The following is a 5,803-nucleotide window of genomic DNA, read 5'->3' as shown; positions in this document are numbered from 1 at the left end:
GTCACAACTATGAGCTAATGATGGATCGGACCCCAGCCTATAGGATGCAGATAGAAACACGAACCATTAACCCAATTGCGAGGATGGCACGTGCTGGATTTTAGGGGCGAGGTCAAGGATGAGGAGGAATGGGACCAGGAAGGGGCCGCAGACAGTTAATTTGTTACAATTGCGGAGGACCAGGGCACTATGCCCATAATTGTACCAACCCAACAAGGATATCCTGTTCGTATTGTGCTCAGTTTGATCATGAAACAATAGATTGTCCTATGTTGATCACACACATGTGTGAAAAAGGGGTATTCCAGCCTCCTCTGACTCAGAATATACAAATGATGAGGTCTAAACCACGTGAAGAAGACCCGAATGTGAACATGATGCTCAGAAGTGGTGTGACCATGAGGGAGGATAAGGGGAAGTAGCCAAAGGAAGATACATGGGTACTCAAGGCTCCTACAAAGGAACCTGAGTTTGACTTAGAATGCGCAAAGGAGACGTTCATGGAAGCTAAGAAGAGCTTCATGAAGGCCTCCACTTCAGGTAGTAAGGATCAACTAAAGCCAGGAATGGATCCTTCAATGCTTACTACCTTTCTAGAGACGTGCATGAAACTTCTACGCGACAACAAGGCGATTAAAGGACTACAGGAACTGATCACCAAGTGTGTGGGATCAGGGGAACTGTGCGTCATCCGAAAATTGGGGAAGCATGCATTGCGTACTGGAAGGGAAATGAGGTTGGCTGCATAGATTGGGGAATATGAAATGGATTAGGTAATCCTAGATTTGGGTTCGGACGTGAATGTATTACAGAAGCAAACATGGGAATGTATGGGTAGGCCTGCGTTATAGTGGTCCCCTATTCAACTAAGAATGGCAAACCAACAGAAGATTTTGTTAGGTGTGGAGCCTGATTATATTCTATATTCAAAGGTATCGCCACATTGGACCCCAGCTCGAAATCTGGGCCGTTCATTAGGCGGATGATCTGACGGTAGAACTTATGTTTAGTTTAGGGTTTTTTTCCCTAGAAGGAAACCCTTCTCTTTGTATGAGGGTATTGTATTTGAGGCTGTGAAATAGATGTGTATTCTGTGAGTGAGAAACAGAGAGGTGAGACTGTGAGAGAAAACAGAGGATATTACAGTGGATTTGCTGTAGGTTGTGTCTCTTCATTTTGCTGGATAATAGAAAGGAAGGACTGGTTGTTTGGGGTGGACGTAGCCCAAACTGGGTGAACCACGTATATCTGTGTCTCTCTTGTTTTGTGCGTTTTCTGTGTTTATATTTCTGCAATATTTTATGTGTTCCATTGCTCCGTAATATATAATTTTCTAACAACTGGTATCAGAGCCGAAGGTCTATTTGGCTGATAAACTCGCAGGAAAGAAGGGTTCCTAGTTCGAGTGGGAGCAATGGCGGAAGATGGTAAGTTTAGGGTCGAGAAATTTAACGGCCAAAACTTCTCACTGTGGAAGATGCAGATCGAAGATTTTCTGTATTAGAAAGATCTATACCTACCATTGGGCGGAAAAACAAAGATGCCGACGGGTATGAAAGATGAAGAATGGAACCTTCTCGATAGAAAGACACTCGGAACAATACGGTTGTGCCTTGCTGCGTTAGTCGCCTTCAACATTTCGAAGGAAACCACGACAGAGGGTTTGATGCAGACGTTGTCAAAACTATATGAAAAACCCTCGGTCTCAAACAAGGTATTTCTTATGAAACAGTTATTTAATATGAATATGTCGGAAGGTGGATCTGTTGCAAATCATTTAAATGATTTTAATATAGTTACAAGTCAGTTAAGTTCTGTAGGGGTAAACTTTGATGATGAAGTTAGAGCTCTGCTATTCTTGTGCTCATTACCAGAAAGTTGGAATGGTTTGGTAATGGCCATTAGTAACTCCGTTTCTGGATCTAGTACTTTAAAGTTTGATGATGTTGTCGGTGCTATCCTTAGCGAGGAAATGCGACGGAAAAGCTCCGGTGAGACATCGAGAAATGCTTTGAGTGCAGAGTCTAGAGGAAGAAAAATGGAAAGAGGAAAGAGCTCAGGATATTGCAGTAAATCAAGGAAAGGCAGATCCAAGTCCAGATCGGGGATAATGTGCTGGAAATGTGGAAAGAAAGGACACCTAAAGAAAGATTGTAGATCTCGGAAGGGAAAAGAAGGAGATGCACAGCAAGAAAACAATCATGAAGCAAATGTGATAGGTGAGGTGTTACAAGATGCTTTGATTCTTTCTTTCGAAAATATTACTGATTCCTGGGTGGTAGATTCAGGGGCTTCATTCCATGCCACACCTGATAAGAAATACTTTCATGACTATGTTCAAGGAGATTTTGGACAAGTTTGTCTGGGTGATGATAAACCCTGTAAAATCGTTGGAATGGGTAAGGTTCTTGTAAAACAACAGAATGGAAACCAATGGCTATTAAAGGAGGTAAGGCATGTTCCAGATCTAAAGAAAAATCTGATTTCAACAGCGCAGTTAGGCGGTGAAGGCTGTGTGACAACTTTCACCGATAAAGCTTGGAAGGTCACCAAAGGAGCCCTGGTAATAGCAAAAGGCGAAAAGGTTGGTACATTGTATTTATGCAATGGAATTTCTAACTCTGTTAATGCTTTAACTTCCAAAGGAGCAGATGCAGCGTTATGGCATCATAGGCTCGGACACATGAGTGAAAAGGGGATGAAGATTCTTCACTCAAGGAATTTGTTGCGAGGTTTGAAGAATGTTGATTTGGACTTTTGTGAGAACTGCATTTATGGAAAACAAAAGAGAGTCAGATTTCTCAGAGTTGGGAAAGAAAAGAAGAATGAAAAACTAGAGCTTGTGCATACAGATGTATGGGGACCTTCTCAGGTATCATCTCTTGGTGGCTCTCGTTATTATGTTACTTTTATTGATGATGCAACTAGAAAAACTTGGATTTATTGTATTAAGAATAAATATGATGTATTTGATACTTTCAAGAAATGGAAAGCTTTGGTTGAGATTGAGACAGGAAAGAAATTGAAGTGTCTTAGATTAGACAATGGAGGTGAATATTGCAGCAAAGAGTTTGATAGGTACTGTTCAGAGCATGGAATTCGCAGAGAGAAGACAGTTCCAAGAACACCACAAGAAAATGGTGTGTCAGAAAGGATGAACAGAACAATCATGGAGCGTGCAAGGTGCATGAGATTGCATGCAGGGTTGTCTTTACAGTTTTGGGCAGATGCTGTAGATACTGCTGTTTATCTAATAAATAGAGGGCCTTCAAGTTCCTTGGATGGTGGTGTTCCAGAGGAAGCATGGACAGGTAAAAAGGTAAACTACTCTATTTTAAAGCCTTTTGGTTGTGAGGCCTTTGTCCATATTGATAAAGAAAATAGAACAAAGCTTGAGGCAAAGTCAAAGAAATGTACCTTTATTGGATATGGTGTTAATGATTTTGGTTATCGCTTATATGATTACGAAAATCACAAAATCATTAGGAGCAGAGATGTAATATTCAATGAAAAGGTCTTATATAAGAATCAGTTGTAGGAAAAGAAACAGGAAAAGGAAAACAAGGAATACACAGTTCTTGATGAAATCACTGAAAAAGTAAAGGTGCCTGAAAATAATAATAATCAACAACCACAGCAACAGCAACCACCACAACAACAACAGGCACCCCAAACACCTGAAAGTGGTGTTAGAAGATCTACCAGGATAAGTAGACCCCCTGAACGATACTCTCCTTCATTATATTATTTATTGTTGACTGATTCCGGTGAACCCGAATGTTATGAAGAAGCAATGCAAGTTGAAAGCAGGAAGAAGTGGGAGGTAGCCATGAAAGAAGAGATGGACTCCTTAATGCATAACCAGACTTGGGATTTGGTCAAGTTGCCTGCAGGAAAAACTACATTGAAGAATAAATGGGTTTACAGGCTAAAGGAAGAAGATGGAGGAAAACAGAGGTACAAAGCTAGACTTGTGGTGAAGGGGTTTGCACAGAAGAAAGGTATTGATTTTGATGAAATATTTTCTCCTGTTGTTAAAATGACTTCAATCAGAACTATTTTAAGTCTTGTAGCAGCTGAAGATTTGCATCTTGAGTAGTTAGATGTAAAGACAACCTTTCTCCATGGGGATTTGGAGGAAGAGATATATATGCAGCAGCCACAAGGATATGAGGTGAAAGGGAAGGAGAAACTAGTGTGCAGGTTGAAGAAGAGCTTGTATGGCTTAAAACAAGCTCCAAGGCAGTGGTATCTAAAATTTGACAAGTTTATGTCTGAACAAGGTTATACTAGATATCACTCTGATCATTGTGTTTATTTAAAAAGGCAAAATGATGGCAGCTATATTATATTGTTATTGTATGTAGATGACATGCTTGTTGCAGGATCTAACATGCAGGAAATAAATGTGCTCAAAAGAAAATTGGCAAATTCATTTGCAATGAAGGATTTGGGAGCTACAAAACAAATCCTTGGTATGAGAATAACTAGAGACAGGAAAAATCGTAAATTAACATTGTCTCAGAATGAGTACATACAAAAGGTGTTGAAAAGATTTAACATGCACAATGCAAAACCAGTTAGTACACCTTTTGCTAGCAATTTCAAACTTAGCAAGGAAATGTGCCCAAAGACCCAAGAAGACATGGATTATATGTCTAAAGTTCCATATGCATCAGCAGTTGGAAGCTTAATGTATGCAATGGTCTGCACGAGGCCTGATATTGCACATGCAGTGGGAGTTGTAAGCAGGTACATGAACAATCCAGGAAAGGAACATTGGATGGCAGTGAAATGGATACTCAGATATTTGAAAGGTACCACAAATCAAGCATTATGCTTTGGTGGTTCAAACATTTCCCTACAGGGATATGTTGATGCAGATATGGTAGGTGACAGAGATAACAGGAGGAGCACTACAGGATATGTATTTACTGTTAGAGGAACAGCTGTCAGTTGGGTTTCAAAAATCCAAAGTGTTGTTGCACTTTCAACAACAGAAGCAGAGTATGTTGCTGCTACAGAGGCTAGTAAAGAAATGATTTGGTTACAAAGGTTTATGGGTGAATTGGGTAAGGAGCATGATAAGGGCACGTTATACAGTGATAGCCAAAGTGCCATTCATCTTGCAAAGAACTCAGCATTTCATTCCAGGACTAAACACATACAGCTCAAGTACCATTTCATACGATCAGTGTTGGAAGATGGAGAGTTGAAGCTGGAAAAGATACACACTAGCCAGAATCCTGCAGATATGCTAACAAAAGTTGTAACTAGGGAGAAACTGAGAATATGCTCAGTTTCAATTGGTCTTCAAGGATGACGATGAAGATGAGAAACAGCCAGGTCCAAAGAGGAGTCATTGTCCAGCAAATGGAGCAGCGGTGGAGTTGCTACAATCACTCTCCAAGTGGGAGATTGTTAGGTGTGGAGCCTGATTATCTTCTATATTCAAAGGTATCGCCACATTGGACCCCAGCTTGAAATGGGGGCGGCAACGCCGCCCGTAAAATATTCACTGCAGGGGGGGTCTAGGGGGGTGGCTGCGACTTTTGGGAGCCCCCCCTAGCAGGGGGGTTCGGGGGCAGCGCCCCCGAAGCTAAAAACAGCTGTAAAATTGCCTTGTAAAAGTATAGTAATTTCTAGTCAATCTGGGCCATTCATTAGGCGGATGATCTGACGGTAGAACTTATGTTTAGTTTAGGGTTTTTTGCCCTAGAAGGCAACCCCTCTCTTTGTATGAGGGTATTGTATTTGAGGCTGTGAAATAGATGTGTATTCTGTGAGTGAGAAACAGAGAGGT

The sequence above is a fragment of the Pinus tabuliformis genome, chromosome 9 (genome assembly GCF_031772625.1).
Source record: "Pinus tabuliformis cultivar Carrire ecotype Pingquan chromosome 9, CPIR1, whole genome shotgun sequence".
NCBI lineage: Eukaryota > Viridiplantae > Streptophyta > Pinopsida > Pinales > Pinaceae > Pinus > Pinus tabuliformis.
This window is presented reverse-complemented; position numbering follows the sequence as displayed.